This window comes from Carassius carassius, chromosome 12 (assembly GCF_963082965.1).
Source record: "Carassius carassius chromosome 12, fCarCar2.1, whole genome shotgun sequence".
NCBI classification, from domain to species: Eukaryota; Metazoa; Chordata; class Actinopteri; order Cypriniformes; family Cyprinidae; genus Carassius; species Carassius carassius.
This window is the reverse complement of record NC_081766.1, coordinates 18725297-18739401: the sequence shown is the minus strand read 5'-3', so window position 1 is coordinate 18739401 and position 14105 is coordinate 18725297. Positions and strand designations below refer to the sequence as shown.

Here is a 14105-nt window from a genome sequence, read left to right as displayed (position 1 = left end):
GATGTCTTGCATTCTGTTGATGGATCTGTAAGTCTCATAGTCTTAACTCAAAGTGCGTGCAATGTATGGAGGAAGGAGCTGACTGTAAATGTGACTTCTGCACCTTCATATCATTAATCACACGAACTGTGCCCTATGATGAATGTTCTAGGGGGGGATGATGATAAATAGGCCTGTTTGACATCTCATCTGTGCGTCTTGATAAGTCTGAGAAAAAAATATTTAGTAAATCTGAGTTTTGCTGTTGGGTTGTATACTAGCCATAATGCTGAATGAGGTAATAATTTGGTTAATGCTTCTTTAAGTAGCTGAGCCCTGAGCAGCGAGTTTGAACCAGGGTTTTCTCATTACATGAATGTCCGTGTTGTCGGAAGGTACTTCCCTATGAAATGACAAACTGTAGTCATGTGAGCCAGTGAAGTTCCAACATCTGCTGCTTTCTGTAGTGTCATGATGATTCATTAACACGGTGTAAGGGAAGGAACACTGTGAGCTCATCATGCAAACACTCCTCAGACTCACTCTCCACTGCTAATGCCCTAACGATCACAGTCAGACGTGTTTGCAAGAGGCCACCATCTGAAGCAGGCTGACAATACCAGATTTAAAATGCCATTTAAACCCCTCATAACACTCCACTGGTCATCTTTGAAAAATGATGCCATACTAGATGCTAGACATTAATAATGAATAAGGTAAAAAATAAGGGCATCTTTCTGTCTTTCTCTTTTCTCATTTTCAACAAACTTGTTGATTTGAAAACCTCAAGAGGTTATGTCAAGACATAATCCAAATGCAAATCTTTTCCTTGTATGTAACGTCTGCCATATTTTCACTTGAAATGCAAAGTCCATTCAAGTTATGATTCTGTCATTTTGGAAAGCAATAAAATCACCCATTTGCTATTTCACTTTCTTCGCGTCCTGCTCCAACCCTCACAAAATTCAAATGGCATCGCAATCCCCTTTGCACTTGCATTTCCAATGCCAAACAATGTCAGCTGGGTGGGGTGGGGTTTATTGATATCTATCAAAAAATGAAAACTCCTAGTCCTCATGTCTTAGAATTCCTATTTGCATAAAAGCTTTAGCTTTAAAGCATTAAAAACTCACACTGGTTCCTTACCATTATTAATTTCATGAACTAAAAATTTATTTTTATGGTAATAAAAAAAACAAAAAATACATTCACTGTGATTTGTGATGGTAGCATCTTACCTGCTGTTTTCTCTTGCCCAGGCATCACCCCCACTGTTAACCTGCAGCAGCTGGAGGACAAGGTCAGCTCAGACAGCAGCTCGGAGCCCATTAAGACCTGAGCCACACACAGGTTTGTTACGTATTCTATCCAGAATAACTTATAGATTACTAGTTGCAAAGACAATACTTGAAACAACAGCCAACCTTCTGTTTATAGACCAACAAATATTTCACATGTTATCCACAGTACTGGGGGCAGAGGGTGTTTTTTCCTTTCCCAAGCCCTTTTAGTGTGTTGAGTTTGTTATTGTGTGCATTAACAGATGTTCCTTCACAGAAAAACATGAGTAACTTGAGGGAGCAGCTTATAGTGCAGGATCAGTTTTTCCCATGTCATTTCCACCTAAGCTTATGGGGTGTACAAGCCGAAACATTCCCTTTGATCATTCCCAACGCTTCAGAAGTGCAGATCTCAGTGCGGTCATCTGGGTAAAGGCAATGATGAAGTCAAGGTGTTCCAGACTCGCTAACAAGCCATTAAAATGTAATCGCATCATGATTGGGATGCATTCCTCATTTTAATCACACTACCTTAGTTTCAGGACCTTTTGTTAAAAATATTGATGTTTTGTTGAGATTACATATACAAATGCATTTTAAAAGTCACGTGACATTCAGCCAAGTATGGTGACCCATACTCAGAATTCGTGCTCTGCATTTAACCCATCCAAAGTGCACACACACAGAGCAGTGAACACACACACACACTGTGAACACACACCCGGAGCAGTGGGCAGCCATTTATGCTGCGGCGCCCGGGGGGCAGTTGGGGGTTCGATGCCTTGCTCAAGGGCACCTAAGTCGTGGTATTGAGGGTGGAGAGAGCACTGTACATGCACCCCCACACCTACAATTCCTGCCGGCCCGACACTCGAACTCACAACCTTTCGATTGGGAGTCCGACTCTCTAACCATTAGGCCACGACTTCCCCTTTCATTTTCATTGTTATTTAGTGTTCTTTCTTTCCCCCACAATGAATCATGTTAACATATACGCAGACGGTAAAGTGATCAAGTCCACAGCTTCAGGATCTCTAGCCAACTAAGGCTATCTATCCTCAGTTCTCCGTCACTGCTGTCCTCTCATTGCTCCTTGAGTAGCACTAACGGGTTTACATTACCCATATCTGGGATGGATAAAGCATCAAGTGTACGAGAGCTCAGGGTTTGTTCATTGAGTACAGCATCAACTTTAATTGATGAGTCTACTGTGGGCTCCTCATAGTGTATGGTGACCGTTCATTATTCATTCACTATTCTACGAGTGATCAAAACCCCTAAGCTTTGGGAGGTATGAGCGCAAGAGTAATTTTGTTCCATGAGCTTTAGTACAGGATAATCTGGGTCATGGCTTGGCATTAAATGAACCTCGGTCTGGGTTAATGTCCCTAGCATCCATTTACACCAACTAGATTGACATTGTTCTCATGAACTCACAGTTATGTATTGATTACTGCACAAGCACCCACAACTATTCTCTCAGGATGTTTCGGATTGATTTTACACCCTTGCCTTTGTATGTACATTACTGTTCAAAAACTTGCTGTTTGTTTCTAATCAGAATATTTGTTGATGCTTGTTTCTAATCCGAAAATTATCATGTTACTGAATCTAAAGAGATTCCACTTAACTTTTATTCTTCTTAATGTGAATTCATGTAGCCAGGGTCCAAAACGAACACTTTCCAAGCGTCAAATGCTTCTCTGTTAGCATGACCTTTTGAAAGTGGTTTAAAGGGCATTCCTAGAAGGTGTCCCATAGGGAAGAGAGAACATTTAAATGTGCTAAAAACTGAAGTTGCTCTCGGAAGAATACTGACAAATGGGCTTGTGCTTTGAAATCCTCACCTGCAGTCTTGGGGCGTAGAAGGCCAAATTTTGCACCTCCTCAGAATAGATGCACTGTTTCTAACTGTGCCTGCCAGGTATCCCCAGACAAAGCACAGTACATCCTGTGTTTGGTCTGGATGTCAGAATGATACCTTTTAATAGGTTCGCTATTTACCTTAGGCTTTATTTTCAGAGCCTTTCCTCTATCACAGAGCACAAATATCCTTGAAAACGCTATGGGCCCTTCAGTGCCAGCATCACATATAAAATTAAAGTGTCTTAGACAAATATGTCTTCTGTCTGGATTTTTTGGCAGAGGCAATGTCAGATGGTGATTGTGAACTGGAAGTGATGCCAGAGACTGATTTGTGGCTCTTGATGTGTGACGCATATTGACATTTCTTCCGAACTTCAGTCTTTGAGTTTTAGGGATTTTTGGGATGTCTGGTATTGTTCTTGTGCTCTTCCTCGGGGACAACAGGCTGGGTTTTTTGGCCCGACGAAAACTTTGGGCCAATGCAGGCCAGCTGGGGCTAGAGGAGTGGTTCTTAACAAATGCGGAGTTTCTCCGCGTATGGAGAGCTTACACCAGTATTAAAGACTTTTTAAGATAAGTTGAGCTCAAAACTCACTTTCAGTCAGCAGCGAGTGTTTGAAATAACTTGATCCGATGTGGATTATGATCACCATACAAGACAGAAATATTTATAAGCTATATTGCTTTGTAACGATTTGTATTGTAAAAAGCGCTATACAAATAAACTTGAAATAAGCGAAGCAAAATACTTAGCATGCTAGGCATTAACGTTACCATAGTAAACATGGTAAATGTGACCGCTTGAAGAAGTCAGCTTCTTATTCTCTATCACAATCGTGTATTTATTTAGTAACATATTTTATCTGTCATAAGTCTCGTCTCGAAAGTTTATCTCCGCATATCCTATGTCATAAAAATGTAATAATGTTTTTTGTTCGGGAGCTTTTATAAAAATATAGAAATGATCATTCTTTCTAAATGTGATCTATATAGGCTACTGTGACTACAAATAAACAGAAACAGACTCAACTGAATAAGAATGGTCATAATGCTTTATTTCTGTTAGGGTTAATTTTCAATACTGATAAATTAATTAATTATGATGCATCATCTTATTATAGTAACATATACATGCTTTAGGATTTAAATATTTAACAAAGCATGCAAACAAATGGCCGCTTTTATCATGTTCGTTTTTAGGATCGCACTAGTTCCAGTGACTTATTTAGAGCTTGGGCACATTCACGCACACCTGCTGTGAGGTTGGTCCCGTGTCTGGATGAGTGACAGGAGGAAAGAGCCAATGAGCTGCTCTTCCCTGAGGGATGGGGCTCATCTGCACACAGCACACAGCACACAACCAGCTCTAATGTCACAGCCTCGTGCTGCTGCTGCTGGTGTGAGCAGATAACAGATGGACACCAGAATCTGTTGCTTATATAGCAGTTTATTACGGAAGTTCTAAGCGGCCATGCATTATAATTTTTTTTCCTTTTTGTTTTCTCGTTATAACGACTTAATTTTCTCATTATCTCGACATAACGAAAGTCGTTTTCTCGTTATAACGACTTATTTTTCTCGTTATCTCGACATAACGAAAGTTTGTTTTCTCGTTATAACGACAAGACAGTTTTACTGTTGCTATAGTAATGAACTCAACTTTGACAGGCATCTGACGGACAACCATACAGGCGCTCTTACTGTAGCATATATTTCAGCAAATTTTGCTTCGCCTAGGTAATAACGTCTACAATATTGTACATAAATAAAGGCTGATCAATCACTGTTGATTTTTCCAGAGACAGTACACCAAACGTTTTGTTTTTGTAATTAACATGTTTAAATGGCAACACCGCGAACACAGACGGAGCGCCTTCAGAAGGATGCAGAACTATTCTAAGATCTTGAGCTGCTTGGATTAAACTCACTTTTAATTTTCCATTTATTTGAAATAAAATTATATATAATTTGTAATTTTTATTAGTCATTATATGCTGCACAAATTATAGCGATCACGAGGAAGGTCCGCGTACAGTAAAGTGGACCGTGTACAACACCCCATCAGTTATACTCAGGTCTATAGTGCCACCTGCTGGCGCAGTTTTGTAACTTATTAGAGAAAATTAAGTCGTTATAACGAGAAAACGACTTTCGTTATGTCGAGATAACGAGAAAATTAAGTCGTTATAACGAGAAAACAAAAAGGAAAAAAATGATAAAGCATGGCCGCTTAGAACTTCCGTAGTTTATCAACACACTGATACTCTCGTTCTTTCTAGCTCTGTGTCATCATGGCTAGCTGTGGTGTTATCTTATGAAACTATTGCGAACATATGAATAATACAGTCAGGTCCAAATGTCTTGCTTCCATTACAGCCAAAATGCTCTTCAGATAATCTCAAATCAACTTCCTTTGCATATGTGCTTTTATGACAATGCTTTTGTCATTTGTGCTTTTTTTTTAAGGAAATTATATTTATAAGGATACTTAAGATATTTTGATATCTACAATAATTATTTATAAAAATATTGTTTTTATTTTATAAATATTATTTTACATGTAAAAATATTAATTAAACTATGTATTATTTACAAATAATATTATCAAATTATTTTGTACATGTTTGTGTTTAGAAATGAGATATATACACTGCTGTGGAAAAAGCCACTGGTATTTTCACCAAAAAAGGTTTTAAGTCAGTTATATCTGTTTTGCTGTAGTGTGTCAGCAGTAAATATCAGTTTACATTTCCAAACATTATTTTTGCCATTAAATGTAATAATCCAGTGAGATTTTTGTTTATACAAGAAGTCTGACAGCAGCCAGTGCTCCACACAGAGATCTGATCACACCATCATCATCATCATCATCATCATCATGAAAAAAAGAGAAAAACCCAGAGATACACTGATAGCAATTTTTTTGGCCAATTCCAATTTCCAATTTTTTTTTTTTTTTTTTTTTAAGCATAACCATGCCGATACCAATTTTTGACGATTTTACTTTTCTTTCTCAGAACTATAATTGAAAGCATACACAAACAAAAAACTTTTTATTTATTTATTAATTTATTTTTTTCAATAAAAAAAAATTACATAATAAAATAAATTATGAAACATTACAATTCCCCTAATTTGGACTAAGTTACAGATGTTCTCTCACGTAAACAACTCTATAAGATAAAGTGCTCTGAAAATCTGCAAATTCTGGTCCCTGGCCGGGACAGACTAAATCCAGAAGAACTGTGGCACAGCCTCCAAGATGCTTGAAGAAACCTACCTGCAAATCTACAGTACTGTGAAAAGTTTTAGGCATTTGTGTAGAAATGCTGTAAAGTTGAAATGCTTTCAAAAATAATCCCATAAATATATATTTTTTTATCAATTAACTTCTATGAACTAAATTAAATCATCATTTGGTGTGACCACCCTTTGCGTTTACAACAGCTAGGTACACTGGCGAGTAGCTTTTCATGTAGCTTTCATGCAGGTTTCTTGAAGTGTCTTGAAGACATTGCTACAGTTCTAATGGATTTAGTCTGTCTCAGTTTTTTCTGTTTTCATGTAATCCCATACAGACTAAATGATGGTTAGATCAGACGTGTGAGGAGCACTGGATTATTTCAATGAATAGCAAAAGGGATGTTTGGAAACAAGATATTTTCTACTGACACACTACAGCAAAAGATAGAAATAACTAAATTAAAAACTTTAAAAGACAAAACAGACACAGGCAAAGCAGGTTTAATAAAAACCGGTTTTGCTGTGAAGCAGGATCGTACTGTAGCTCTCCTCTCAAGAGAAATGTTACTAGATGAAGAGCCTTTAGGCAAATGTGATAAAAGGATTTTAGCTGAAATCTGATCTTCTCTTTATTTTATACATGACTTTGTAAGCCAATACGCCCAATGGGACCTTAGTGCTTAATATCATCTCAGACTTGATAAACGCAACAGACCTTTGTGAATCTAGAAGTAACGTTGACATTTATATTGTTGTAAGTCAGTCATGTGGCCTCAAAGCAGCTTTTTTCCCCCCCGTCAGTTTCTGTTTAAACTGCCTAAGAACTGTTCGCGTGATCATCATGTGTTTGGAAGAAAAAAAAAAAGTTTGGCCTCTCAGACAACAAGCTGGATTTAATGGCGTTAATGCTACATTGCCAAGTGACTCAGCTGATGTGGCGTATTTTCTGTACGTGTTTTTGTGTTTTTATGATCCGAGGCTCACTGGAATATGGTTTACTTGGTCATCATACAGATAACACTTATACAGCTGAGAGCACATTCCTAAGACGGGAAATGCACTTGTTTATGTGCATGATAGTATGCTAGCTATACATAGGAAATGGTAAAAACCTCAAGTATAACCTCATGCATAGTAATGAAATATTCATGTGTGTAGTTAATGCATTAACAAGTGTTAACAAATTAAACCTTATTGTAAAGCTTTTACCATTTAAAGCAACAGAACTCATTGGAGTATACGCATGACGGGTATGTAAGGGAGGTCTCCGTATGTAAGAAGGCCTGTTTGAGTTACTGATCCTGGAGCAAGTCATTCTAATATCCGTTTTACAAATCACCGTTTAATTTCAGCAGGCCAACTCACAGGGTTGGTGCGATGAGGTAAAGTGTTGTTCTTACATGGACGATAAGGGTGAGCGGGTGCATTGAGAAGGCTGTGGGAATTATCTTTGGCTCTGATAATTCAGAAGGGCTTTGAAGGGAGATGAAATGATGTGAGATGGCTGTTGGCTGGAGTCCCACAGCTGGACTTACTCTGTTTTGGGGGAAGGGGCTACAGCAGTCTGCACAGAGGATTAAAGGAGACAGGGTTTTTTTTCTCTGTGGGGGTGTTTAGGGAGATCGTTACAATTATTACTCTCTGCGTGACCCATGTTTTAGATTCCTCTGTGTTCTGTAATTATGTTTAAAGAGAAAGGCCCATTGCCATTATGCTGTTCAGGCTCATAATCACTGACCCCTTCCTGAAACGTATAAACAGTCATTGTTGATAGTGTTATTAAAGAACTGAAAACGCAGTTATCATCACAGTCTCTTCATATTATGTCTAGTTAAATCCCAGGTGGAATTCCAAGTATATTATTTGCTGTTTATGCTTGTTTTTGACCTGCCAATATTCTGCAAATGGGAAAATGGGTAGAATTTCTTAATATTACTTGATTACAGTGCTTTTATGCCATCACTGTTTGATTGTCACATATAATTCACCTGCATTTACTAGTAGAATATTTTTTGTATTTGTATTTCTGTGTTTGTTCACCTGCAATATTTTATCTTAAACACAAGTTGAGTTTTGCCATGATTTAAAAAAAAAACGGATACAGAGTGTACAGTATATACATGTTGTATTTTTGCTCTTAGAATTCCTTTATAATCACATAACCTTAAGTGTGATTTCTGAAGTTTAACTTAAGCAGAATTGTCCTTTTTAAGATTTTTAATACTAATATTTTGTCTAATACTTCCTCCTTTGACATTCAAGTCTTTGAAAAGCCTCTGTCTATCCAAAAAGAGACTCTTGGGATGTTTTAAGTGCTTGGGCAGAAAAAAAAAATTATTGCTTTCAGGTCCAGTGAGGTTCACTTGCTAATGGGGGTTTTCATAATTAAATTTTCTTCAGAGCTATTGCTATACAACAATAAAATCCCTAGTGAGCTTGTAATCACTAGATTTGAATCTCTTAAGGTTGGGGTGTACAAAAATTCTGAAAAACTGAGTGTAATACCTCAGATATTGGTGTTGATTGTAAGATAATGTTTCACACATTATGATGTTAGCTATACCTTGTAATGGCATTCACTGTCACATTATTATAACATTCTGTACAGCCTGACAAGTATGGGATTTAAATCCTGCCATGATTCAAAACTGAAAATAAAGTTCTGAAAGGTTGAAACTAAGTGTTCGAAAACTCACAATCTTACAAAAAAAAGTTTTGCAAGATCGAAAAATAAGATTTGCAAGCTTGCAAAATGTAAAAAAATAAAAATATCTCTGCAAACATTATGTTGATTTTGAGATTTCCTTCTTCAGAACTACAACATATTTTTTACGATGTTGCGCAAAGAATTTTTCTGAGTTTCAAATTTGTCACTGTTCTCCCACTGTATTAGATTGTTTTCCAGGTTTGAAACCTTGTAAATGGTGATCTGAAAACTGGTGTGCGAATGTGTGAAAAAAAAGTTTTGAAACTCTGAAAACAGTTTTGCAGGCTTGCAAAGTGGTAAAAAAAAATCTCTTCAAACATAATTTTGTTTTTGAGTTTTCCTTCTTCAGAAGTGCAACACTCTTTTTAATGGTGTTGTGCAATAACTTTTTCAGAGTTTAGAATTTGTCACCGTTCAAGATTTGAAACCTTGTAAATAGTGATCTGTAAACTGGTGTGCGAATAGGTGAAAAAAGTTTTGAAACTGAAAACTGAGGTTCGAAAGGGCGAAACTTATTACATTACATTACATTTGCACTCCTATTGCAGACAATTTTTTCAGAGCTGAGTTTACAACACCCCACTTTGCGGAGATACGCCCACACAGAGCTTGCGACTCACGTGATTTGTGGCAGCTCTGCTCTGAAACTCTGAAACTCAGACAGCGAAAATTAAGCTTCACAACTAAAAAAAAAGCCTGGAGGGAGGGCCTTCTGCTCTTGGTCAATGCATTGCTGTCTGCTGATGTACAGTCCAATCACAATTCGTATTTACTGGAAAGGTGGGATTGACCGACTGCTCCGCCAATGACAAAAGCGCACAGGATACGCAAAATAAACGGTCCTAAAATTTTAAAAAGGTTACCGACTTGTCGCTGGAATTCACCATACAATTGCCAGTAGCCACTGAGTTTACCACTGATAGACCGGCGGTGCATCTCACCTCACGCAGCGAACGAATCACTTTCCTCAGCGAACGAATCACTTTCCTCACAAAGCGAACGAATCACTTTCCTCACAAAGCGAACGACTCACTTTCCTCAGCGAACGACTCACTTTCCTCAGCGAACGAATCACTTTCCTCAGCGAACGACTCACTTTCCTCATGCAGCGAATGACTCACTTTCCTCAGCGAACGACTCACTTTCCTCATGCAGCGAACGACTCACTTTCCTCAGCGAACGACTCACTTTCCTCATGCAGCGAATGACTCACTTTCCACAGCGAACGACTCACTTTCCTCATGCAGCGAATGACTCACTTTCCTCAGCGAACGACTCACTTTCCTCAGCGAACGACTCACTTTCCTCATGCAGCGAATGACTCACTTTCCACAGCGAACGAATCACTTTCCTCAGCGAACGAATCACTTTCCTCAGCGAACGAATCACTTTCCTCAGCGAACAACTCACTTTCCCTTATGCAGCGAACGACTCACTTTCCTCAGCGAACGACTCACTTTCCTCATGCAGCGAACAAATCACTTTCCTCAGCGAACAACTCACTTTCCTCACGCAGCGAACGACTCACTTTCCTCACGCAGCGAACGAATCACTTTCCTCAGGGAACGACTCACTTTACTTTTCCTTCTTTTTCGGGGGGCGGGGGGTCGGTCCTGTAGCTAATTACACATTATGATTACAAATCATATGATTACAAATCATATGATTACAAATTACAAAATCATAGTTTTTAAAAAGGTTTTATTCAAAAATTTGCCTTATTAAATGAACTGTTATTTATAAGCTTCTTTTCCTTCTGGGGCCTGAAATTTATGAATTTTGGTAAATATTTAGCTAAATGTGTTTTTTTGTGTGTGTGCTGGTAGTAGGCTAGTGCTGGCACCTTGTCTGGTTTAGGCCTGTCATGGATAAATAATGATGACAATAAAACCGCCAGTAGGTGACAACAAAACCATGGTTTGAGTATTTATTGAATCGTTCAAATCAAACTTTTCGTTCAAAACGGCTCATTCTATTAGAAATGAAACAAGAGAGTCCATTTGAATGGACTGTTGAATCACTGGCTCACTTGATTCGTTGAAGATCTGATGAATTAAAGGAAAAAAACACCGTGTTAAGGGCCGTTCACATGTCGCGCCTAAAAACGCGTCTCTTTCTCCTCCTTTCCAAAGCGCTCGGGCAGTTGCGCTCCTAAAGCGTCTGCTGTTGCTAAGCAACCATGACCTGCTCTCTCCATGAAGACGTGGAAATTTCAGCAAAGGATAAATGAATTTGCAACACTAAAAATTGCTTGCAGTAGCTCTGCTACTAAATTTATTTCAAAATTCATCTTGGCTGAGCTTTCAACGTTGTTACGGGAAAGGATGAAGCTGATTGGTTGGTTCTTGTCACATGACCTGCGGTGTGCTTGCGGCTCTCTAAAATGTTGAGATGTTTTTAACTGGATGCGGTGCGGACGCACCTGGAAAAAACGAGTCGCTTCCATTATGAGCGTGCATACCGCGCGCCTACATTGGAAATAAAGAGCTTGAGCGCGCAAAAGACGCGATATGTGAACGGCCCCTTATTATGCACTGTTGTAGCTACCAAATTTGTGCTCGCGCACATGTGCTGATAAAATTAAATTATAATGGCTTAAATTATAAGGACATTCTAACTGTATTTATTAATTCTAACAGGCTTCATTGCGCAGTGAATGCTTTTGGACTCTTAGGACGTGTTTTTGTTGGGTTTTTGCAAAGTCGGTGACTCAAAATGTCAGCTCTATCGTCTCTCAATCCGTCACAAACAGCGTATGAGGACAATGGAAGCAATAAAAACAATAAAGAGCAATGATATACAAGTGCTATAACAAGTCTCAGCTTACACGTAACAAAGGCTTTTAAATAATATAATAAAGAAAAAAAACAGATAGAATAGAAAAAGAATAGAGCAAGCTAGTGTTAGAGGTCTTTTTTTACCTTTGTTAATTGTATAATAAAAGAAAACCGATAGAATACAAAAGATTAGAAAGCTTAATATTATTTTTTTTTTAAAGAATAGTGAGTGTTAAAGTTAGAGGGTCAAATAAATTTGGAAGAGATGAATTTTAAGCTGATTCTTGAAGATGGATAAGGATTGAGTACAGACAATCCAGTAAATATTTAGCCAAACGAAGGGCTGAGACTACAGAATATCCTCAATGCAGAAACCACTCTCTTTCACACACACACACACACACATAGTATCAATTTTAGTGATGTGGTGGAGAACAAATAGTTTATCACATGTTTTAAACATTATATATTTATTAGCCTACTTATGTTATATATACTTATATTTTATATATATACTACTTATATAATATATGAAAATACAGATGTTTAGATTATAATTCAGGTTTATTTTGTATTATTTTTTACAAAATATAGATTTTAAAATGTCTCAATACATATAGCCTATAGTGATTTCAGAAAAAAATTTAACCATTCATTCATAAATTTGTAATAGGCAATTATTTATAATTTTACTGAAATATTTTAATGAAAGTAAAAAATACACTGTACACCTTTCTGAATATTTAAATATAATATCTAAATATTCTTTTGGATGCACTATAGAAGTCACTTTAATTGTAATATTCGGTCTCTACATGAAGCGAGAGTCAGTGGTCCACTGCGTGAGGAAAGTGAGTCATTCGCTGCGTGAGGAAAGTGAGTCGCCAGCTGAGGAAAGTGAGTCGTTCGCTGCGTGAGGAAAGTGAGTCGCCAGCTGAGGAAAGTGAGTCATTCGCTGGGTGAGGAAAGTGAGTCGCCAGCTGAGGAAAGTGAGTCATTCGCTGCGTGAGGAAAGTGAGTCGCCAGCTGAGGAAAGTGAGTCATTCGCTGCGTGAGGAAAGTGAGTCGCCAGCTGAGGAAAGTGAGTCGTTCGCTGCGTGAGGAAAGTGAGTCGCCAGCTGAGGAAAGTGAGTCATTCGCTGTGTGAGGAAAGGGAGTCGCCAGCTGAGGAAAGTGAGTCGTTCGCTGCGTGAGGAAAGTGAGTCGCCAGCTGAGGAAAGTGAGTCGTTCGCTGCGTGAGGAAAGTGAGTCGCCAGCTGAGGAAAGTGAGTCATTCGCTGCGTGAGGAAAGTGAGTCGCCAGCTGAGGAAAGTGAGTCATTCGCTGCGTGAGGAAAGTGAGTCGCCAGCTGAGGAAAGTGAGTCATTCGCTGCGTGAGGAAAGTGAGTCGCCAGCTGAGGAAAGTGAGTCGTTCGCTGCGTGAGGAAAGTGAGTCGCCAGCTGAGGAAAGTGAGTCGCCAGCTGAGGAAAGTGAGTCATTCGCTGCGTGAGGAAAGTGAGTCGCCAGCTGAGGAAAGTGAGTCATTCGCTGCGTGAGGAAAGGGAGTCGTTCGCTGCGTGAGGTGAGTGTGTATCCTGATGCACCACTGGCCAATCAGTGGTAAACTCAGTGGCTACTGGCAATTGTATGGTGAATTCCAGCGACAAGTCGGTAACCTTTTTAAAATTTTAGGACCGTTTATTTTGCGTATCCTGTGCGCTTTTGTCATTGGCGGAGCAGTCGGTCAATCCCACCTTTCCAGTAAATACGAATTGTGATTGGACTGTACGTCAGCAGACAGCAAAGCATTGGCCAAGAGCAGAAGGCCCTCCCTCCAGGCTTTTTTTTTAGTTGCGAGGTTGTGAAGCTTAATTTTCGCTCAGTCTTGAGTTTCAGAGTTTCAGAGCAGAGCTGCCACAAATCACGTGAGTCGCAAGCTCTGTGTGGGCGTATCTCCGCAAAGTGGGTGTTGTAAACTCAGCTCTGAAAAAATTGTCTGCAATAGGAGTGCTAATGTAATGTAATAAGTTTCGCCCTTTCGAACCTCAGTTTTCAGAGTTTCAAAACTTTTTTCACCTATTCGCACACCAGTTTTCATGTCCCTATTTACAAGGTTTCAAATGTTGAAAACAAACTATACACTGGGAGAACGGTGACAAATTCAAAACTCTGAAAAAATGATTGCACAACACCATTAAAAAGAGTGTTGCACTTCTGAAGAAGGAAAACTCAAAAACAAAATTATGTTTGAAGAGATTTAATTTTTTTTTACC

The 14105-nt window shown here is 38.7% G+C and overlaps 2 protein-coding genes across 3 annotated transcripts in view; one reads left to right on the top strand and one right to left on the bottom strand.

Moving 5' to 3' along the window:
* The window catches only part of LOC132155024 (serine/threonine-protein kinase N2-like), a 328421-nt gene that overhangs the window by 98608 nt on the left and 215708 nt on the right, over nt 1–14105 (bottom strand). The window lies entirely within an intron of this gene.
* Nucleotides 1–14105, top strand: part of LOC132155018 (protein FAM110B-like) — a 46837-nt gene that overhangs the window by 28903 nt on the left and 3829 nt on the right. For both annotated transcript variants that reach the window (XM_059563784.1, XM_059563783.1), the window contains exon 2: nt 1239–1329. The gene's annotated coding sequence lies outside the window, so the exon portion shown is untranslated. The remainder of the gene's footprint in view (nt 1–1238; nt 1330–14105) is intronic.